Source organism: Scyliorhinus torazame, chromosome 3, assembly GCF_047496885.1.
Source record: "Scyliorhinus torazame isolate Kashiwa2021f chromosome 3, sScyTor2.1, whole genome shotgun sequence".
Taxonomy (NCBI): Eukaryota; Metazoa; Chordata; class Chondrichthyes; order Carcharhiniformes; family Scyliorhinidae; genus Scyliorhinus; species Scyliorhinus torazame.
The window spans coordinates 110,490,177-110,514,936 of NC_092709.1; the positions used below are offsets into that span (position 1 = coordinate 110,490,177).

A 24,760-nucleotide genomic window follows, 5' to 3' on the forward strand; every position below is an offset into this window, starting at 1 on the left:
CCTGATGAACGCCCACAGCAGCATTACCTTCTGCCATGTTGTCTGCAACGATTGCTGACTCAAAATTATCCTGAATCTGAATCATAACATCAACTCTATGGTCTTGGTGTCTGCAAACAACTCTTCTGTGTTGCACCCTCATTACTCAAGATACAGGACCACTTTGGATTAAGATTATTCCCGGTAACCACCTCTGGTTGCTACCAAAGTTCCTAATGTAAACCTGGTCACCCAGTTTGAACTGCCTCTCTTTGGTGTGGTAGTCATGTTCCTGTCTCCTGCTCACTTTTGCTCTGAGATCTGGATGAAGCAGATGTAGATGAGAAAGTACCACCCCCACACCATAGGGCGCGGCATTGTACGACAGGATAAATCCCCTCCCTGTGTGGATCAAAATGGACTAGCAAATTAGCCGATTGCAGCAGCGCTTTAATGCCTTCTGTGCAGACTTCCATTTGGTTTCTTTGTGCAGAAGTAGGTACAGTGGAGCCAGTGCAGGTGTGACAAAAGCTTTCCATGATAGTTCATCAAGCCTAAAAAATTACCTGAGCTCAGACACATTCCTGGGCTCCGGGACTTCCTAAATGGCTTAAATTTTCCCCTCCGCAGGAGATGAGCCTTATGCAGTGATTCTGTGGCCTAGACCAGTGACTTTCAAACTTCTTTTCCTCGCAGCCTATTGGCCATCGCACCACACCATTTTCTTTTACCTTCAATGCTGCAGGTGAGCCTGCTTTTCCCTCAACTTTCTCACTTGCTTTGTCATTCAATGTTACATTTCTGCTGAGAACTTCAGCTGATGATTAAGTTCTCGCTGCATCCTTTGAAATAAAGCAAGGCATTTGGCCTCGAATCGCCATGCTTAGTCTTCAAATGTCATTGAAGATTTCTTGACTATTAGAAGCAATATGGACTTCCAATGCCCTGAGAAAAACGTATGGTCTCTCCGATGTACGTCTGAAGATTAATCTGCCGGAGTAAGGGTTGGTGCTTTGTTCGAGTACCATGTCGATTTGTAACTTTCTTCACTAATTACAGACGCAGAGGTTCCTGTGTCCACCTCCATTTTGATTTGCTTACAATCGACCACCACTGTAGCTGAAATAGGCTCTGCTCGTGCCTCATTCACATTAAACATGCCATAAGCTTCCTTCGCTGCCTACTCTGAGCTTTTTAAATCAGCGTAGCTGATTGAGGCTTTCGAATTTAAATTTTCTTCCTCAGACATGGTGCTGCTAACTTGAATTTCTGCCGAATAAACCCACGGTGCTACTCACTGAATGCTTTTTTTTTCAAATTAAGGGGCAATTTAGCATGGCCAATCCACCTACCCTGCACATCTTTTTTGGGTAATTTGGGGTGAGACCCACGCAGACCCGGGGAGAATGTGCAAACTCCACATAGACAGTGACCCAGAGCTGGGATCAATCCTGCATCCTCGGTGCCATGAGGCAGTAGTGCTAACCACTGTGCTGCCCTGGTACTCACTGAATGCTATCTTGTTTTGCCATGCTGAACATCGTTTTGTTTTGTCATTTAACTTTGTTAGTTTCTTGTCGTTTTCTCCTCATCGTCAAAAAGATGTAATAACTTGAGACCACAAAGAACGTTGTCCAATGGGTTGCTTAAGAGAAGGAACTTCTTTATATAAATGAATAATGAAGTTTGACAATAGCAGTAACTCAGTCGAACTGTAGTAACAGTATTAACTATGAAAACGGGAGCACCAGTTAAAGGGGTCTTGCTTACAGCTCACCCTCTTGCAGACTGAAACACCCATCAAAGCCAGCACATACTCAAAATCCTCAACAGATGCCAGAGAAGCAATTACTGTGTATTCCAAGTGCCACTCTGTAACACCCTTGGATCCCATGGGCTTTTAATTTACTGATCCTTAGATATTCAGAAATGCTTTGTGTCCATATGCATCAAGCTTTGGACCCCGTATCTAAGAAAGGATATGCTGGCCTTGGAAAGGGTTCAGAAACATATCAGCCATGATTGAATGGTGGAGCAGACTCGATGGGCTAAATGGCTTAATTCTATTAAGTGGTCAGTAACATTTGTACCACACAAATGCCAAGCAATGACCACCTCCATCAAGAGAAAATCCAATCATCTCTCTTGACATCCAACAGCATTGCCATCGCTCCATCTTCCCCATCTGCATCCAGTGAGGTTACTATTGGCCAGTAACGTAGCCACAATATTTAGATGGCTGGTTATCAAGTCAGAGACTTGGAATCCTGTGTTGAATAACTCATCTCCTGAATCGCTGAAGCCATAACCTGCTTGAATGGCACCCCATCGACCACTAAACATTCACTCCCTCCTGCACCATGCACAGTGGCAATAGAGTGTACCATATGCAAATACACTTGCAGCAACTCCACAAGGCTCCTGAAACAGCACTTTCCAAGCCTGCGGCCTCTACCACCCCTAGCAGAACTAGGGTAGCAGACACATGGGACACCACCAACTGCAAGTTCTCCTCCATCCTGACTTAAAAATATATCACCATCGTTTCACTGTCGCCGGGTCAAATTCCTGAATCTTGCACCACATTGACTGCACAGAATTAAGAAGGCATCTCAAGGACAATGAGGAATAGGCAACAAATGCTGGCCTTGTCAGCAACGCTCACATCGCATGAAAGGTTGAAGTCTGCTAGTTGGGAACTTGTCAAAACCCCGACCAAAATCAACGCTAACTGCATCAGACAACCGACCCAACGAATCTCTGTTACCACCACAAAAATCAAGTTAGTCAAATATAAGTTCCCCATAATAAATAAACACATACTGACTGTCCTTAATCAATCCATGCCTCTCTAAATAACTACTTATGCCATCTCAAATATATTTCCGATAATTTACCTACCAGAGAAGTTAGGCCGACTGGTCCATAATTACTCAGGCTATCTCTTCCTCTTTTTTTAAAGAATGTTAGCAGTCTTCCAGCACCAATGACTACAGCCTGAGGATCGGAAAGTGGTCAGAACCACCATTATTTATTCCCTTGTTACCATCAGCAGCCTCATGATTATTTCACTAATAAGCATGTTTGCACCATAATATCTCCTCCTTTATTGTTTATCCCACTTAATATTTCACTATTTAATCTAACACTCCTCCTGAACTACAATGTCTGTTTTGTCCCTCTCTTTTGTGAAAGTAAATACAAGCTATTCATTAAGAACCATGCTCACATCCTGTTACCAGTTTAATCTCTCATTCGCCCAAATATTTCCTTAAGTACTCCCTTGCCCGTTATGTATTCATAAAAACATTTTGGGGTTTTGCTTGACTTGACTTTCCAAGATTTTCCATTCCCCCTCCATATTTCCTAACTTCCTTTATAATTTTACTCTTACACTTTTGATACTCCTCTAGACTTTTTGCAGATTTGTAATATTTACGGACAGGCAAATATAACTTTTAAATTCCAGTATATCTACAATTCTGTTAAAAAAAATAAGGCAGAGACATTTACTGTAAGGACACTTCAGTTTAATCTGAAGTCTTTATTGTTTCTAGTTGGCAGAAGGCTTGATATTTTCTGCGTTTCCTAAAAAGGCTGTTTGTAGAATTTGGATCAAGTGTAATGGGTGAACGGCTGACACATAGAACTGATACATAGGCTTTGATAAAGAGTCATCCAGACTCAAAACGTTATCTCCCTTCTCTCTCCACAGATGCTGTCAGGCTTGCTGAGATTGTCAGTATTTTCTGATTTTTGTTTCAGATTCCAGCATCCACAGTAATTTGCTTTTATAGACAAGGGATACTTGGTGAAGTTTCTACTACCACTACATAGAACATAGAACGATACAGCGCAGTACAGGCCCTTCGGCCCACGATGTTGCACCGACATGGGAAGTCAAAAAACAAAAGCCATCTAACCTACACTATGCCATTATCATTCATATGCTTATCCAATAAACTTTTAAATACCCTCAATGTTGGCGAGTTCACTACTGTTGCAGGTAGGGCATTCCACGGCCTCACCACTCTTTGCGTAAAGAACCTACCTCTGACCTCTGTCCTATATCTATTACCCCTCAGTTTAAGGCTATGTCCCCGCGTGCTAGCCATTTCCATCCGCGGGAGAAGGCTCTCACTGTCCACCCTATCTAACCCCCTGATCATTTTGTATGCCTCTATTAAGTCTCCTCTTAACCACCTCTCTAACGAAAACAACCTCCAGTCCATCAGCCTTTCCTCATAAGATTTTTCCTCCATACCAGGCAACATCCTGGTAAATCTCCTCTGCACCCGTTCCAAAGCTTCCACGTCCTTCCTATAATGAGGTGACCAGAACTGTACGCAATACTCCACATGCGGCCGTACCAGAGTTTTGTACAGCTGCAACATGACCTCATGACTCCGGAACTCAATCCCTCTACCAATGAAGGCCAACACACCATAGGCCTTCTTCATAACCCTATCAACTTGCTGGGTGGCAACTTTCAGGGATCTATGTACATGGACACCGAGATCCCTCTGCTCATCCACACTTCCAAGAATTTTACCATTAGCCAAATATTCCGCATTCCTGTTATTCCTTCCAAAGTGAATCACCTCACGCGTCTCTACATTAAACTCCATTTGCCACCTCTCAGCCCAGCTCTGCAGCTTATCTATGTCCCTCTGTAACCTGCAACATCCTTCCGCACTGTCGACAACACCACCGACTTTAGTGTTGTCTGCAAATTTACTCACCCACCCTTCTGCGCCCTCTAGGTCATTTATAAAAATGACAAACAGCAACGGCCCCAGAACAGATTCTTGTGGTACGCCACTTGTAACTGAACTCCATTCTGAACATTTCCCATCATCCACCACCCTCTGTTTTCTTTCAGCTAGCCAATTTCTGATCCACATCTCTAAATCACCCTCAATCCCCAGCCTCCGTATTTTCTGCAATAGCCTACCGTGGGGAACCTTATCAAACGCTTTACTGAAATCCATATACACCACATCAACTGCTCTACCCTCGTCTACCTGTTCAGTCACCTTCTCAAAGAACTCGATAAGGTTTGTGAGGCATGACCTACCCTTCACAAAGCCATGCTGACTATCCCTAATTATATTATTCCTATCTAGATGATTATAAATCTTGTCTCTTATAATCCCCTCCAAGACTTTACCCACAACAGACTTGAGGCTCACCGGTCTATAGTTCCCGGGGTTGTCTCTACTCCCTTTCTTGAACAAAGGGACTACATTTGCTATCCTCCAGTCCTCTGGCACTATTCCTGTAGCCAATGATGACATAAAGATCAAAGCCAAAGGCTCAGCAATCTTGCCTGGCTTTCCAGAGAATCCTAGGATAAATCCCATCAGGCCCCGGGCACTTATCTATTTTCAACCTGTCCAGAATTGCCAACACCTCTTCCCTACGTACCTCAATGCCATCTATTCTAATAGCCTGGGTCTCAGCATTCTCCTCCACAACATTCTCTTTTTCCTGAGTGAATACTGACTAAAAATATTCATTTAGTATCTCGCCTATCTCTTCAGACTCCACACATAATTTCCCATCCCTGTCCTTGACTGGCCCTACTCTTACCCTAGTCATTCTTTTATTCCTGACCTACCTATAGAAAGCTTTTGGGTTTTCCTTGATCCTACCTGCCAAATACTTCTCATGTCCCCTCCATGCTCGTCTTAGCTCTCTCTTTAGATCCTTCCTCGCTACCTTGTAACTATCAAGCGCCCCAACTGAAACTTCACACCTCATCTTCACATAGGCCTCCTTCTTCCTCTTAACAAGAGATTCCACTTTGGTAAACCACGGTTCCCTCGCTCAACGCCTTCCTCCCTGCCTGACCGGTACATACTTATCAAGAACACACAGTAGCTGTTCCTTGAACAAGCTCCACATATCCAGTGTGCCCAACACTTGCAGCCTACTTCTCCAACCTACCCCTCCCAAGTCATGTCTAATGGCATCATAATTGCCCTTCCCCCAGCTATAACTCTTGCCCTGCGGGGTATACTTATCCCTCTCCATCACTAACGTAAACGTCACCGAATTGTGGTCACTGTCCCCAAATTGCTCATCTACCTCCAAATCTAACACCTGGCCCGGTTCATTACCCAAAACCAAATCCAATGTGGCGCCTCCTCTTGTTGGCCTGTCAACATATTGTGTCAGGAAACCATCCTGCACACATTGTACAAAAAACGACCCATCTAATGTACTCGAACTATATCTTTTCCAGTCAATATTTGGAAAGTTAAAGTCTCCCATAATAACTACCCTGTTACTTTCGCTCTTATCCAGAATCAGCTTCGCCATCCTTTCCTCTACATCCCTAGAACTATTAGGAGGCCTATAGAAAACTCCCAACAGGGTGACCTCTCCTTTCCTGTTTCTAACCTCAGCCCATACTACCTCGGAAGAAGAGGCCCCATCTAGCATCCTCTCCGCCACCGTAATACTGTTCTTGACTAGCAGCGCCACACCTCCTCCTCTTTTGCCTCCTCCTCTGAGCTTACTAAAACACCTAAACCCCGGAACCTGCAACAACCATTCCTGTCCCTGCTCTATCCATGTCTCCGAAATGGCCACAACATCGAAATCCTAGGTGCCAACCCATGCTGCCAGTTCCCCTACCTTATTTTGTATACTCCTGGCATTGAAGTAGACACACTTCAAACCACCTACCTGAACACTGGCCCCCTCCTGCAAAGTCAAATCTGTGCTCCTGACCTCTATACTCTCAATCTCCCGTACCCTAAAACTACAATCCAGGTTCCCATGCCCCTGCTGCATTAGTTTAACCCCCCCACCAAAGAGCACTGACAAATCTCCCCCCCCCCCCCCAGGATATTTGTGCCCCTCAGGTTCAGATGTAGACCATCCTGTCTGTAGAGGTCCCACCTTCCCCAGAAAGAGCCCCAGTTATCCAGAAATCTGAATCCCTCCCGCCTGCACCATCCCTGTAGCCACGTGTTTAATTGCTCTCTCTCCCTATTCCTCATCTCACTATCTCGTGGCACGGGCAACAACCCAGAGATAACAACTCTGTTTGTTCTCGTTCTGAGCTTCCATCCTAGCTCCCTGAAAGCCTGCCTGACGTGCCATAGTGAGACTGAAGTAATTTTAATAAAATCGTAGGCTTTGAGAGTGAAATAACTCCTTAATAGTTAGGTAATGAAGCAGCTTAATTAACATAAAGCTAAATATCAACCTGTGCTTGTTCCAGAATGATAACAACAATGCTTTTTATATCTTTTTGCTTACCATGCTTAATAAATCTGATGACAGCTAGAAATCCAAATCTGGAAAATGTCATGGTATTTGAAGATATAGATATTATCATTTATTGAAGTTGTGGAACCCGACTGAGAAATTGAGAGTTGAATCTGATTTCAGTTAAATGTTTTATTTCCTTATTCAAAATGTTATAACATTAATCAACCATTAATGATAAAGTAATTTGCTAACTTGGAAGAGCATCTGTGTTCGTGTTTGAATGTGTTGGGTAGAATCATAGAATTTATAGTGCAGAAGGCCATTTGGCCCATCAAGTCAGCACCAACACTTGGAAAGAGCACCTCACTTAAGCCCACGCCTCCACCCTATCCCCGTAACCCCACCTAACCTTTTTGGACATTAAGGGCAATTTATCATGGCCAATACACCTAACCTGCACATCTTGGACTGTGGGAGGAAACCGAAGCACCCGGAGGAAACCCACACAGATGCTGGGAGAACGTGCAAACTCTGCACAGACAAGCCGGGAATCGAACCTGGGACCCTGGCGCTGTGAAGCAACAGTGCTCACCACCGTGCTGCCAGTGGGTATCCAGTACTGGCAGTTCAGCTCAGCAGAAAAGGATTGCTTCAGTACAATGCACCTTAAATAAGTGGAATATCTACTTTCTGAGAGAAAAATAGAGCTGCTAACAGTCCATATGGTTTAGATGGTGGTTGTGTGTACCAAAGGATGTTAAAATAAAGTTCTGTGCAACCTAATGATCGGCAAGAGTTTTCTTTGTGATTTGTCCTCCATGAAATCATGATTTGGTTTCTTCTGAGTGCAAGCCAGAATCATAATGGACTGCACATTCTTGATTCCATTTTTCTATCCTGGGTGCAAGTTTTTTTTTTTTTTTTTTTTGTTTAGACCCCTAACTTTCTGTGTAGGAAGGTTCTGGTGCCTTCACTTCTCCCCTCAAAGGTTTATAGGCTCCATACTGTTTCGGCTAAAGTAATTAGCAACCTATAATTACTGAAGATGATTGTCGACTGTCCATTGCTGTAACGGTGGCAAGTAAACAAAATCTCTTTCCTTGTACTAGTATAGAATTGAGGATTAGTTTCCCACATTGTGAAATTTGCTTTTTCCGCTCCACTGCCTACGCCCTAGCCTCAGGTTACAGAATGTAATCCCTGTTTCTACTGATAGTCATTTGGTAGTACAGAACTTGGGTATTGCAGAAAAAAAGACATTATTTGTCAAAGCCTTTCATTTTACACTCGGGACAATCTCAAGATTATAAATCGAAGGGAAGCAAAAAATTTATACTGTATGAGCATGCTGAATGTTGAGAATTGGACTCTGATTGGAAAAGGTGTTGCCATTAAGGATGCACCAAATATGGTGACTGACAGTTAACTGTCAAGCATTGTTTTAAATTTAAACCAGGCAGCTTGACTATGGTCAAGGAATTGTCCTGAGAATTGAAACAGCGGTTGGCTGTCATTTATTTTGTTTAGTTGAAATAGGCCCACTGTGTATGTTCTTTCTGAGTGCAAAGAACAGGGCCCTGTGTATTACTATATGTAGCTTCCAGTACACTAAAATGGACCATGTTGCGTGTCTGTCTGGCAATCTTAAATTGGTCATTGGCGTACTACTTAGCACACTGAGGATTATTTGGCAAATGTCCAATTGTGAAATCGTTACTAATGTTCAACACTTGTATTTTGAATTTTGCAAGCACGGTCTGGTTGGATACGGCTTGTGCCTTGCCTGCTGCAAACAACAGAAGGGACATACTGTTTGATACGATCCACCACTCTTACAAATGGCCCACATGCCTAGCATGATATTGGTACTGAAATTCGTTAACTCTTATTCATTTTTGTGATAGGCAGAATATCTAGGTTTGATGGCAGCACCCTGTTCGTGGTGAATATCACTGGTGCTACTGCTGCAAATTAGCACCGTGAAATAACTAGCTTCACCTGGTGCTCAAATCCTTTTGAGGTACCTTGCTCATCCGAGGTAGCCTGCACTTTTCAGGGCTGAAGGTGACGGCCTTGAGCCCATTCATGAGTTTACTTTATATACACCGTGAAATGATCCTATCAGGGTAGACCCCCCACCCCCCCAGCTTCACTAATCAATATGCGTGTTTTGATTCTTATAGTTCCACATGGTACAAGGTGGGCCTAATTGGCAATCTTGCAAATAGATGCGAGCCATGTGTTTGCTATGCAAGTTGGATGCTTGAATGTTGAAATAGGGTGTGTCAAAGACATCCTGTGGGATGATCGCTACCCCGATCAGCTAATGTTGTGCTGTATATCGTGATAACTCCTGAATGGCTGTGATGGATGTAGGAATTTCAGATATAGGGTATTCTCTTTGGTGCAGTAAGGGTTAAAAGCCTGGGTTAGGGTGAGTGTGAGATTGCTGCAGTAATCCTGATTTACAAGACAAACAGACACTAACTACAAAAGGGACAATTACAACATTGTAAAAGTAAGGGCTATTGGAATTTTGTTTATATAAAGAAAGTTCCTAGGGGAGTAGATAATTAGAGGCATTGTGTTTAGCTTTGGTATGATGATGTAGTTAATGGGAGGAATCTGGGGCTGAAGCAGTCAGATGTTGAGTTCAGTTAAAGATCTGTCTGTGAACAGGACAGGAGCTTTTTGCCAGAGATTGGTAGGTTAAACAGCAGTCTGAGATAGACAGGAATCTGCAGGCTGTTTCCTGACTGGATGTGTCTCTCGCTCCAGTCAGTCTTTTAAAATCAACTCTATTCAAGTGTAAAGTAGGTAACACTGTTTGCAAACTGTATTTAAAAATGAATTTTGACCTGAGATTGGTTTTGCTCAAGTGGCGATTAAAAGAAAGCAGTTGAGCATTTCATTGTTGAGAATATTTAACTGGTAAGTGTAAACTAATTTCTGTATGATGTTGAAGTTAGTCATACTGTGTTAGTAATGACATTTGTTTTATATAATGCCTTGGAACAAAGAAGGCTGAGGGTGACTTAATTGAGGTGTACAAAATTCTGATGGGAAGAGATGGTGTGGGCAGGATAAAATTGTTTCCCTTGGTGGAGAATTCTAGAACCAGGGGACATAGATTCAAGATGAGAGGCTGATGGTGTAGAGGGGATATGAGGGGAAACCTTCTTACGCAAAGGGTAGTGGGAGTCTGGAATTCACTCCCTGAGTTGGTGGTGGAGGCAGAGACCCTAAATTATTTTATAATGTACCTGGATCTGCACCTGAAGTGCTCCAAGGTACAGGGCTATGGACTGGGTGCAGGAAGGTGGGATCAGAAAGGGCACCTTGGTGTCCTCTGGCTGGCATGGGCACGATGGACCGGATGGCTTCCTTCTGTGCTGTAACTTTTCTGTGATTCTGTGATAACATATCCCTTGGAAACTTCTGGCGGCTTTATATCCAGCTTTGGGTAACTGTGTGGAGTTTGGAGTTTGCGCATTCTCCCCGTGTCCGCATGGATTTCCTCCAGGTGCTCCATTTCCACAGTCCAAAGATGTGCAGGTTAGGTGGATTGGCCATGCTAAATCGCCCAAAAGGTTAGGTGGGTTTATTGGGTCACGGGCATAGGGTAGGGATATGGGCCTAGGTAGGGTGCTCTTTCGGAGGGTTGGTGTAAATTCGATGGACTGTATGGTGGCCTCCTGCACTGTAGGGATTCTGTGATGATGAGACTTGCACGAGGTGGCTCCCACAAGGTTACTGTTCTTTTAATCCTTTTTGCTGAGTTTCAGGGGGTCTTTTTGTTGAAAAACCCACAGGAATAAAGTGCCTACATATCTAAAATACCTAAAAAACCTGGTGGGGGGAAGACTGAAAGCGGAAATTTGTCACCTGACTCGGAGACATCCGCTCGCTGGTGGAGAAAATAGCTGAGACAGCATCTGTGACTTGGCCACTTCACTACAGCCAAGGTACTTGCCAGCACCTTGATGGCAGAATTCGACAGCACTGGTGGATTGTGTCGGGTGACCTCTGCAAACCAATGAAAGACGTCTTGGCTCCCGTTCGTTTGGCGTTGGAGAGAATATTACAAGGCATGGAGGTGGCTCTTTTGAAGCATGGGCAACACGGTAGCACAAGTGGATAGCACTGTGGCTTCACAGCGCCAGAGTCCCAGGTTCGATTCCCCGCTGGGTCACTGTCTGTGCGGAGTCTGCACGCTCTCCCTGTGTCTGCGTGGGTTTCCTCTGGGTGCTCCGGTTTCCTCCCACAGTCCAAAGACATGCAGGTTGGGTGGATTGGCCATGATAAATTGCCCTGAGTGACTAAAAAGGTTAGGAGGGGTTATTGGGTTATGGGAATAGGGTGGAAGTGAGGGCTTAAGTGGGTTGGTGCAGACTCGATGGGCCAAATGGCCTCCTTGTGCACTGTATGTTCTATGTTCATAGCAACCAGATTGCCCCCTCTGGAAGCAGAGGTATGTCTGATGCGACTGAAACACTGAAGGCTAAAGTGAATGATTTGGAGAATCGATCGAGGAGGCAAAATATCCAAATTGTGGGGTAACATAGAACATGGTTACCAGAGGGGATGGAAGGCTCAACTTCCACAGAGTATTTTGAAAGATGTTTGCGAAGATGAAGAACTCTCATCCCTTCCCGAACTGGACCATGTCCACCAAATACCCCAACAGAAGCTCATCCCAATGAATCACTGCGAGCAATAATCGGTAAATTTCACAGCTTCCAAGAAAAAGAACGGGCCCCGAGATGGGTGAAGGAACACGATTACAAATGGGAAGGCCACGCCATTAGGTTTTATCAGGATGTGGGAGTGGAGCTGGCAAAGAAGTGGCCGGCATTCAACAAGGCCAAAGCTGCCCTGTATAAAAGCAGAGTCAGGTTTGGGGTGGTGTACCCGGTGGGCAAAAGTGACTTTTGGGGGGAAAAGACCTTTTTTTTTAATGTGCCGGAAGAGATGGATTCCTTTGTAAAGAAGCAAGGGCTGGGTGCGGGTTTAATTTTATGTGGATTTTCACTGTTATGAAAATGGTGTACTGTATTTTAAAGCTTATTTTATACCTTGTGTCTTTTTGCTGTGAACATTTTTCTTACTTTTGGCGGGAGCCGACCTACTAGCTATAGAGTTAGCTAGCAGGAGTGGTGCTGGAGGGTTGACTGCAGCTCTTTCTATTAATTCATTTTTAGATAATGAGCTAGTGTTTTTGTTCAGTTTGGGGCTAGTTTTATCAGAAGTATGGTTGTGTTTTATGTTCACTGTGCTGTTTTCCAACTGCCTATTTGGGTATAGGTGTGTGTGTGTGTGTGTGTGTGTGTGTGTGTGTGTGTGTGTGTGTGTGTGTGTGTGTGTGTGTGTGTGTGTGTGTGTGTGTGTGTGTGTGTGTGTGTGTGTGTGTGTGTGTGTGTGTGTGTGTGTGTGTGTGTGTGTGTGTGTACAGATTTTCCTTTAATCTTGTTAGTGGGTTTGGTGGCCATCTTGGGTGGGCCTATTTGCTGTATTTTCTATGGACACCTTGAATATCCGGGGGTTGAATGGCCCAGTATAAAGGTAGAGAATATTTGCTCACCTTCAAAGTTTAAATGAGGATGCGGTGTTTTTGCAAGAGTCTCATTTGTGGGTCACAGACCAGACAAGGTTGCAGAGGGGGTGGGTGGGATATGTTTCCCATTTGGGTTTTGATGGTAGGGCCCGAGGTGCGGGAATTTTAGTCAATAAAAGGGTTCAATTTTCTGCCGCTAAGATCTTGGCTGACCCCAATGGGAGAGATGTTATTGTCTTTGAGTTTATGGTGGGTACCTCGGTGGTCCTGGTTAATGTCTGTGCTCCAAACTGGGACGATACGGGTTTTATTTACAAACCCTGAGCCTCCATCCCTGATTTGGATTTGCAGCAGTTTATTTTGCCGGGGCGGGTGGGTGGGAGGTGACATGAGCTGTCTTTGGTCCAGGCCCAAATCTCTGACTCCATCAGGGGTGACAAAGACATTGTTGGTTTTCATGGAGCAGGTGGGTAGGGGGGTATCCGTGGCATTTTGTACACCTGGGTGATGAAGACTTTTCCTTTTTCTTCCATGTCCACCAGGTAAAAAAATAAATAATCGTTATTGTCACAAGTAGGCTTACATTAACACTGCAATGAAGTTACTCGTGTATTCACTTTTTTGTGGTAGATAGGGGTTTCCTCCCCTCGGTGAGGGGGAGGCGGGTTACTCGGCGATTGTGATTTCAGATGATGCCCCACATTTTGTTGATTTGATGATAATCGGTCCTTCCCAGTGTCCACCATGGAGATTGGATATAGCATTATTAGCAGACAGGAGATTTTGTGAGCCATGTCCACCGCCATTGGGGAATATATTAAATTTAATAAAAGTGTCTATCTCACCATCTTGGCTACAGGAAGCCCTTAAGGTGGTTATTAAGGGCGAGATAATTTCCACTGCCATTGGGCAATATATAAAATTTTTAATTCAGTCTGTCTCGTCTTCTTCACTGTGGAAAGCCCGTAAGTAAGGTGTTTATCAGGGGCGAGATAATTTCCTGCGAAGTACACATGGAAAAGACTGCGAGGGTGGAGTGGCAGAAGCTTGTGGACTCCATTCTTGTGGTGGACCATCAGTACTCACTTGTCCCAATCCTGGAGTTGCTGGCAAATAGGAAAAAGCTGCAGACACAACTATTATTATCAACGAATAAGGTGGTGGGCCAGCTACGATATTAAAGGGGTGTATTTTATGAACATTGGAAGAAGGGCCTTTTAGCTCACCAGCTGAGATGGCAGGCAGCTTCCTGGGAGATTGGGCAGATACGGGACTCGAGTGTCAGGCTGGTTTACGCCTCGCCTCAGGTCAATGTGGATTTTGAAACCAAGGCAGGCAAAATTGTCATGGAGAATGAAGAAATAGCAAAGATGGTGAACAAAAAAATTGTGTCTGCACAGTAGATGGTGCATGTTACAAATAGCGGTTACCTAAGGGCTAATAAAAGCGGGGAATTTAAGGTAACTAATGTCAGCAGTGAAAATGTATTCGAGAAACACAAGGGCGTAAAATTCAACATCCCTGTGACCTGATGACCTACATCCAAGGGTTCTAAAAGAGAGCTGCAGCAAATGTTGGTTGAGCTTTCAAAATTCCCTAGATCCTAGAATAGTCCTAGCATATTGTAAGTTAGTAAATTCAAGAAAGAGGGAGAGAAAATGGACTACAGGTCAGCTAACCCGACATAAGTCGTTGGGAAAATGCTGGTATCTATTATTCAGGAAATCTTAACAATACACTTGAAAAATCATTGTATGATCAGGCAAAGTCAATGCAATTTTTGAAAGGGAAATTGTGTTTGACAAATTACAGAATTTTTGAGGATGTAGCAAGTAGTCTGCAATAGGGAACCAGTAGGTGTTGTATACTTGGATTTCCAAGAAGCATTTGATGAGCTGCCACACAAACTGTTAATATGTAAGTTAAGGGCTTATGGAGTTGGGGGTAATACATTCGGATGGATAGAGGATCGGTTAATGAACAGGGAGCATGATAAATGCAGCATTTGTAGTTGGCAGACTGACTCATGGAGTGCTACAAGAATCTGTGCTGAGATCTCAAACTAGGTACAATCCATATTATTGGCATTTAGGAAGAGACCGAGTGTAATATATCTAAATTTGCTGATGAAACAAATCTAAGATGGGACTGTAAACTCTGAGGAGGACACAAAGAAGCTGAAAGAAAATATAGACCGGTTAAGTGATTGGGCAGCAAGGTGGCAGATAGATTATTGGGAAGTGGGAAGTTATTCTCTTTGGTTGTAAGAATGGAAATGCAGATTTTTTTTTTAAAGCATGAAACTTGTACATGTTGATGGGCTTGCATGTACTCTTAAAGGAACATCAAAAGTGAGCATGTAAGTACAGCAAACTATTGGTCTTTATTGCAAGTGAATTGGAGTGGGAGAATAAGGAAATCTTGCTTTAGTTGTACAGGACTTTGGTGAGAATACACCTGGAATACTGAGCATGGGCTTAATCTCCATATATAAGGAAGGACATGAAGGCGGGACAGCAAAAGGTTCCTGGGATGAGCGGGTTGTCCCAAGATGAGTTGCTGAATTAATTGGGCCTATACCCTCAGGAGTTCAAATGAATGTGAGAATGACTGGGTAATCACAGGTTGTTTCCCCCGGCTAGGAAATCTGGAACATGGATCTCAGGATAAGGGGCCAATCATTTGGGACTGAGCGGAGGAGTATTTATTTCAACCAAAGAGTAGTGAATCTTTGGCATTCTCTACCGCAGAGGGTTTTGATGCTTCATTGAATATGATTATGGTCTCGAGAATCTAGGGTTATGGGAAGCGGGCAGGAAAATGGAGCTGAGACTGAAGATCAGCAAGCAGGCTTGATGGATCGTATAGTCTACTTTTTTCTATTATCCTGATGAACCCAACCCTACTGAGCATCGGTGAGCAATAATAAATGCTACTTGATAGCAGTATTGATGACTCCATTACTTTGATTGTAAGTAGGCTTATTAGTACTGATTGACTAGGTTATGGCAGAAAATAATTGGGCAATTTTCCACATTGATGTCAATGTTGTAAGTGTACTGGAACAACTTGGCTATGAGCATGTGTCTTCAGCATTGTAGTTGGAATATTGTCGGAGGGTCCTTGCCGTTTCTGTGTCCGGTGCATTCAGCTTGGTGATGGGGTGAATCAAATTGGCTGAAGACTGGCATCTACTCTGGTAGGAATCAAAGGAAGAGACCCAAAGCAATTGTCCATTTGGCATTTCTGGCTGAAGATGGTTGCAAGTGGGTCAGCCTTGCATACCCCCTTTGCAATTGCATGCTGGACTCTTCCAAGGCTTTGCCCTCACCTATTGGTTGTCTGCAGCATGCTGCATCTTCTGTTTAACATGTATGTAGTACTGTGTTGGAACTTCAGGCTAGCATCTCAGTTTCAGGTAGGTCTGGCCCTGTATCCAACATGCTTCCCGTCAAACCAAGTTTGGTCACCTGTATTACTGGTGAAGGCGGAGTTGGTAAAGGTGGGTGGTATTCTGGAGAGGAAAGAAGTTGGCCGTGGTAATGAAGGGGAATATATTGGAAGCTCCGCTCGGTCAGATAGATGCAGATGCAATAAGGGGAGATGGTGGCCGAATGACTAATACTACTGGACTAGTAATCCTGAGGCCCAGGCTAATGCTCTTGGGCCATGGATTCAGGTCCCATCACAACAGCTGGAGGAATTTATATTCAATTAATAAAATCTAGAGGCGAAAGCTAGCCTCGGTCATACCTGCTTACCAAGTGCTAGACAAGCAGCCTTAACACCAGGAGACATGGAGTGAAGTCATTGCTGTGCATGTTGAATCTAAACACCTCTTAAGGACGTGGATGTTGTCCAATGGACTGTTTCACATTGCCAGGGCTTATCTGATATTCTACGCTGATTGGTGCTTACCATTCTGGAAAAGCTTCATCTTACTTTTAGGTTTCGTTTTGAACAGATGCTGAAGCGTCACAGCCCTGATCTCTCTCATCTGATAGATTCTTTCTGAAGGCCCAGAGTAAAAACCTTTCTCTCTGCACTGCCAGATTGAGCTGCAACAAAAATCCAATCCAGCCACCAGCTGAAATTTGGGTCAGTTGTTTAAACCCTTTCAAACTCCTGTGTGGGGAAATCTGTTCTTGTCTAAGACTGGCTGTTGGTCATTCTGGTGGAGTTGAAACAGATAGGAATTACACAGGCCTGAGGCTGTTCTTTTGAGTGATTTTAAGGCTCAATTAGGGTGCTCTTTCCAAGGGACAGTGCAGGCTTGAGGGGCCGAATAGCCTCCTTCTGCACTGTAAGGATTCTATGAGTGAAGACCCAGGGCAATAAAAGTTAAAGTGACTTACTCCAGAGGAAACCTTACAGCCTGGGGAGTTCTGACTGAATGTAACTGCCAGAAAATCCTTGTTGGCAACCCAATTGGTGGTTACAATCACACCATGTCCTGGGAAGACAGCCTGCTGCTGCAACGAGTTCAACATCCGAAGCAAGGACACGGGTCTTACATTTCACATTTTAATTCCTATCATTTTTACCCCTCCCCCTGCCTCTGTGTGTCTTGTCTGTGTGAGTTTGGGTAGAGAGGGGTGTAGTAGGTTAGCTTGCCATTTTTCTAAGTATTGCATGTCTTGTCTCTATTTTTGTTAAAAATAAACAGCTGTGTTTCACTTACAAATCTGGTGCCTGTAACTCATTGGAGCAGTCAAGGGCCAAATATCTCTGAAACTTTATACGAATTATTGGTTGATTCACTTGTGTTCTGACGGGTGTGAGGGGCTGGAATCAACTGCGCACTAACTCAGGGTGTCATAACTGTGTCTATGCTCGTTTGACATTGTGGTCTGTCCACTAATGTGTCACTCAAGAAAGTCATCGACATTTGTGCGACAATCACTGTCATTGTAATCTGGACACACCACCATTTTCTGAATCCGTATTAATTGAACTTATGAACTCAGCAACTTGTGTTGAGTTCAGCCTTACTGACACTATGTATGACAAAATGGATGTTGTTGCCATGGGATTCCTTCAAGGACTGGCTCTTGCTAATATTTTGTCTGTTTCCATGAGAAACGCTTTTCGATAGAATGATCCCTAAGCTCCTACCCCTTGCCTGCTTCTGATATGTAGACAACACTTTTGCTCTATTTGAATCTGCAGCTGCATCTTAGAATTATCACACACAACTTAATGCATTCCATCCTGCAGGGACTGCTCAAGGCAGCTCATCACCTTCTACAGGCAAATAGGGATGGGCAATAAATGCTGACCTAGCCAGTGACACCAACATCTGATAAATGGATAAAAAAATAATGTCCCACGCTCGTACACAAGTTGAGAAATTCACCAGTGGATTCTCTACTACTGCCTACTGCAAGCCTCGTCAATATGCCTCTTGCAATTCTTACAGATCCACGCGTTTGCCTTATTGACAATCTAATAATATAATAATTGCTTATTGTCATAAGTAGGCTTCAGTGAAGTTACTGTGAAAAGCCCCTGGTCACCACATTCCACCGCCTGTTCGGGGAGGCCGGTATGGGAATTGAACCTGCACTGCTGCCTTGTTCTGCATTACAAGTCAGCTATTTAGCCCACTGTGCTAAACCAGCCTCAAATATTGTAGGATGCAGGAAAGTGGCTACCAAGTCAGACCAGTGCTCCCAAATGGGCATAAGGCTGCCACTTTCACCCTGAAAAGTGTCCAGTCCACCTCATTATCCTGAAGGGTATCGAATTTGAGCAACAGGCAAAACTTGCTGTTCTATGCTGCTGCCATGGTATTTTCACTAACTGTAGATAAGGTGGTTAAAATGGCATATGGGATACTTGGCTTTATTAACCGAGGCCTAAGAATACAAAAGCAGGGAGGTTTTAATGGAACTGTATAGAATGCTGGTATACAACAGGAGTATTGCATGCACTTCTGGTCATGAATGCATTAGAAAGGGTGTAGCGGAGATCAAGATTTCAGCTATGAAGAGAGGCTGGTTAGGCTAAGCTTGTTCTCCTTCGAGCAGAGAAGACTGAAGGGGGACTTGATTGAGGTGTACAAAATTAAGAAGGACCTAGGTAGGGTAGATAGGAAGAAACTTTTCCCCTTAGTAGAGGGGTCAGTAACCAGGGGACATAGATTTAAAGTAATGGGCAGCAGATTTAGAGAGGATTTGAGGAAAAGCTTTTTCACCCAGAGGATGGTGGGAATCTGAAACTCGCTGCCTGAAAGGGTGGTAGATGCTGGCACCCTCACAACTTTTAAGAAATATTTAGGTGAGCACTTGAAATGCCATTGCATACAAGACAATTGACCAAGTGCTGGACAATGGGATTAAAATAAATAGGTGCTTGATGGCTGGTGCAAACATGATAGGCTGAAGGGCATCTTTCTGTGCTGTAAAATGCTGACTCCAGCCCCTGTCGGTGTTGCAGAAACAGCGAGCTACGTCTCCTCCAAGACTGTTCCCCACATCAAATCCAAGGTGGTGCCCAGCCATGTCCTGCTCCTCTCTTGGTCTCTCTCCAAGGCATAGCAGAGGTGAGTTATGCACCTGGCAGGTGAGCAGGCAGGCTTCGTAAACATCTTGTGTAGGCCAGAAACCCTGATTTAGAAGGTACCTTGTTTGCAACGAGCAGGACTGCAGCTCTGGGGTTTCTCCAAGTGGGAGGCCTGGTTTACTGGCTGCTATCTTTCTAGGTATATGTGCAGCACGGTGTTTACATGGCCACCCTCCTTATAGGGGCCAGCAGGGTGCATGCATAGCTGTTCTGTTCAAGAAACAGGAGGAGTGGACCTTCAGCCAATCTCTTGTCACTGGTGAAATAGAGTGTTTGAAAACAACATAAATATATGAAATATTTTAACAAAGATTAAAATGCAGATGTTCATACTTATGATACTGTGAGTGAGACACAGCCAGAGTGGGAATTGGAACTTCGTAATTTGGGCAGTTTGGAAATTAAAGAGGTAAGTGGTGAATTCAAATCTTCAAAACTGTTTTTCAGTTAAAAGGTCAGTGTCGAGCTCGGTGTTTGATTGGCTGAAGCTGCCTCCACCCTAATTGCTGAGAGGCAGTTATCTGTCAGTCACCTGAGGCCTATTTAGTGCCACAAGGGTGTACATTGTATTCTTCTGTTTGAAGCTTAAATAGTGTGACTCATCTTGTTTAGCTGAGTTCTGTTTAAAAGACAGACAGAAAGCGCACTCAGTAAGCTTTGCGCAGGTGAAGGAGACACAGCCTGAGTGAGTGAGACACAGCCAGTGGGAATTGGAACTTGGTAATTTGGGCAGTGTGGTAATTAGGCGCGGTGTGGGAGGAGGTGCTGTTTCCCTTTTTGTTCTGTTTCCTTCGTTGGGGGGGGGGGAACTGAAAAGTGATGTCACAGGAAAGCTGTGACCTGATTGGGTGATAGGGAATCTGCACTAAATTTAAAAATTAAACACTGTTAAACTAATAAAACATAATTAATTAATTACTTAATCATAATTTAGAGGGGTATCTAAGCCAGAGATCGGAGAGTACTGTATTTACCATTTACATTTATAGTAGAAATCTAGTGCTAGGAAACATATAGTTACCAGTAACTTTAAAAAAATATATATATTTTTTAATTTAATTTACGAATTAATTAACGCAATGTCAATTAGAGGGGTGCAGTGCTCTGACTGTGAGATGTGGCAGGTCCGGGAGGTCTCCAGCGTCCCGGATGGCTACATCTGCAGAAAGTGCACCCAATTGGAGCTCCTCACAGACTGCATGGTTCGGTTGGAGCAGCAGTTGGATGCATGCAGGTGGCAGAAAGCATCATAGATAGCAGTTATATAAATGTGATCACACCCAAGGTGCAGGCAGAGAAATGGGTGACCACCAGAAGGGGCAGGCAGTCAGTGCAGGAATCCCCTTTGCTTGTCCCCCTCTTGAACAGGTATCCCCCTTTGGATACTGTCGGGGGGGGATAGCCTATCAGGGGAAAACAGCAGCAGCCAGAGCAGTGGCACCACGGCTGGCTCTGATGTTCAGCGGGGAGGGTCAAAGTGCACAAGAGCAATTGTCATTGGGGTCTCTATAGTCGGGGGCACAGATAGCCGCTTCTGTGGACGTAAAAGAGACTCCAGGATGGTATGTTGCCTCCCTGGTGCCTGGGTCCAGGATATCTCCGAACGGGTAGCGGGCATCCTGAAGGGGGAGGGCAAAGAGGCAGAGGTCATGGCACATATTGGTACTAACGACATAGGCAGGAAGGGGGATGAGGCCCTGCAGCAGGAGCTCAGGGAGCTAGGCAGAAAGTTAAAAGACAGGACCTCAAGGGTTGTAATCTCGGGATTACTCCCTGTGCCACGTGCCAGTGAGGCTAGGAATAGGAAGATACAGCAGCTAAAGGCGTGGGTAAACAGCTGGTGTAGGAGGGAGGGTTTCAGTTATCTGGACCACTGGGAGCTCTTCCGGGGCAGATGTGACCTGTATAAGAAGGACGGGTTGCATCTAAACTGGAGAAGCATAAATATCCTGGCCGTGAGGTTTGCTAGTGTCACACAGGAGGGTTTAAACTAGTATGGCAGGGGGGTGGGTACTGGAGCAATAGATCAGAAGGTGAAAAAATTGAGGGCGAACTAGGAAATAGGGCCACTATGGCTCTGAGGAAGAGCAGACAGGGAGATGTTGCTGAAAACAGCAGGACTGTTGGCCTGAAGTGCATATGTTTTAATGCAAGAAGTATAACGGGTAAGGCAGATGAACTTGGATTGCACAGTAAGAAGTTTTACAACACCAGGTTAAAGTCCAACAGGTTTGTTTCGATGTCACTAGCTTTTGGAGCGCTGCTCCTTCCTCACCTGAGGAAGGAGCAGCGCTCCGAAAGCTAGTGACATCGAAACAAACCTGTTGGACTTTAACCTGGTGTTGTAAAACTTCTTACTGTGCTCACCCCAGTCCAACGCCGGCATCTCCACATCATGAACTTGGATTAGTACTTGGAACTATGATGTTGCCATTACAAGACCTGGTTGAGGAAAGGACAGGATTAGCTGCTAAACATTCCAGGATTTAGATGTTTCAGGCGGGAAAGAGGGGGAGGTAAAAGGGGTGGAGGAACTGTGCTACTGGTTAGGGAGAATATCACAGCTGTACTGCGGAAGGACACCTCAGAGGGCAGTGAGGCTATATGGGTAGAGATCAGGAATAAGAAGAGTGCAGTCACAATGTTGGGGGTTTACTACAGGCCTCCCAACAGCCAGCGGGAGATAGAGGAGCAGATAGGTAGATATATTTTGGAAAGGAGTAAAAGCAACAGGGTAGTTGTGATGGGAGACTTTAACTTCCCCAATATTGACTGGGACTCACTTAGGGCTTCTTAAAACAATGGTCCAACTAGGGAAGTGACTGTACTGGATCTGGTATTGGGGAATGAGCCCGGCCAGGTGGTAGAAGTTTCAGTAGGGGAGCATTTTGGGAACAGTGACCACAATTCAGTAAGTTTTAAAGTGCTGGTGGACAAGGATAAAGAGTGGTCCTAGGGTGAATGTGCTAAATTGGGGGAAGGCTAATTATAACAATATTAGGCGGGAACTGAAGGACATAGTTTGGGGTAAGATGTTTGAGGGTAAATCAACATCTGACATGTGGGAGGCTTTCAAATGTCAGTTGAAAGGAATTCAGGACCGGCATGTTCCTGAGAGGAAGAAGGATAAATATGGCAAATTTCGCAATCCTTGGATAATGAGGGATATTGTAGGCCTCGTCAAAAAAGAAAAAGGAGTAATTTGTCAGGGCTAGAAGGCTGGGAACAGACAAAGCCTGTGTGGAATATAAGGAAAGTAGGAAGGAACTTAAGCAAGGAGTCAGGAGGGCTGAAAGGGGTCACGAAAAGTCATTGGCAAATAGGGTTAAGGAAAATCCCAAGGCTTTTTAAATGTACATAAAAAGCAAGAGGGTAGCCAAGGAAGGGGCTGGCCCACTGAAGGATAGGCAAGGGAATCTATGTGTGGAGCCAGAGGAAATGGGCGAGGTACTAAATGAATACTTTGCATCAGTATTCACCAAAGAGAAGGAATTGGTGGATGTTGAGTCTGGAGAAGGGTGTGTAGATAGCCTGGGTCACATTGAGACCCAAAAAACGAGGTGTTGGGCGTCTTGAAAAATATTAAGGTGGATAAGTCCCCAGGGCCTGATGGGATCTACCCAAGAATACTGAAGGAGGCAAGAGAGGAAATTGCTGAGGCCTTGACAGAAATCTTTGGATCCTCACTGTCTTCAGGTGATGTCCCGGAGGACTGGAGAATAGCCAATGTTGTTCCTTTGTTTAAGAAGGGTAGCAAGGATAATCTAGGGAACTACAGGCCGGTGAGCCTTAAATCAGTGGTAGGGAAATTACTGGAGAGAATTCTTCGAGACAGGATCTACTCTCATTTGGAAGCAAGGGGTCGTATTAGCGAGAGGCAGCACGGTTTTGTGAAGGGGAGGTCGTGTCTCACTAACTTGATAGAGTTTTTCGAGGAGGTCACAATGATGATTGATGCAGGTAGGGCAGTGGATGTTGTCTATATGGACTTCAGTAAGGCCTTTGACAAGGTCCCTCATGGCAGATTGGTACAAAAGGTGAAGTCACACGGGATCAGAGGTGAGCTGGCACGGTGGACACAGAACTGGCTAGGTCATAGAAGTGGAGATGCCGGCGTTGGACTGGGGTGAGCACAGTACGAAGTCTTACAACACCAGGTTAAAGTCCAACAGGTTTGTTTCGATGTCACTAGCTTTCGGAGCGCTGCTCCTTCCTCAGGTGAATGCAGAGGTCTGTTCCGGAAGGCCGCTGCCTTAGACTCAACATGTATGCTCAAGCCGTCAGGAGTCGTGTCAATGCCAGATTCATCAGTCGCATTCACAAGACAGCCCCGAACATCACCCAAGCACAACGCAATGCCATCCGCGCTCTCAAGACCAACCGCAGCATCGTCATCAAACCAGCAGACAAAGGAGGGGCCACTGTCGTACTGAACAGAACGGACCACTGCAAAGAAGTATACCGACAACTGAACAACCAAGAACACTACAGACAGTTACCCGCAGATCCGACCAAGGAACACATCCGCCAACTTAACAGACTGATCAAGACCTTGGATCCAGATCTTCAGAGCACCCTACGAGCTCTCATCCCACGCATTGGAAATCTCTACTGCCTCCCGAAAATACATAAGGCCAACACACCAGGCCGCCCTATCGTTTCAGGCAATGGGACCCTGTGTGAGAACCTCTCTGGCTACATCGAGGGCATCTTGAAACCCATCGTACAAGGTACACCCAGCTTCTGTCGCGACACGACGGACTTCCTACAGAAACTCAGCACCCATGGACCAGTTGAACCAGGAACATTCCTCGTCACAATGGACGTCTCGGCGCTCTACACCAGCATCCCCCATGACGACGGCATTGCTGCAACAGCCTCAGTACTCAACACCGACAACTGCCAATCTCCAGACGCAATTCTGCAACTCATCCGCTTCATTCTGGATCACAACGTCTTCACCTTCGACAACAAGTTCTTCATCCAGACGCACGGAACAGCCATGGGGACCAAATTCGCACCCCAATACGCCAACATCTTGATGCACAAGTTTGAACAGGACCTACTCACCGCACAGGACCTTCAACCGACGTTATACACCAGATACATCGATGACATTTTTTTCCTTTGGACCCACGGGGAAGAATCACTGAAACGACTACACGATGTCATTAATAAGTTCCATCCAACTATCAGACTCACCATGGACTACTCTCCAAAATCAGTTGCATTCTTGGACACACTCGTCTCCATCAAGGACGGTCACCTCAGCACTTCGCTTTACCGCAAACCCACGGATAACCTCATGATGCTCCACTTCTCCAGCTTCCACCCTAAACACGTTAAAGAAGCCATCCCCTATGGACAAGCGCTCCGTATACACAGGATCTGCTCAGACGAGGAGGAGCGTAACAGACATCTACAGACGTTGAAAGATGC

The 24,760-nt window shown here is 44.8% G+C and overlaps 1 protein-coding gene across 6 annotated transcripts in view; it reads left to right on the top strand.

The window, feature by feature from the left end:
* Positions 1 to 24,760, top strand: part of smad1 (SMAD family member 1) — a 382,222-nt gene that overhangs the window by 257,272 nt on the left and 100,190 nt on the right. The window lies entirely within an intron of this gene.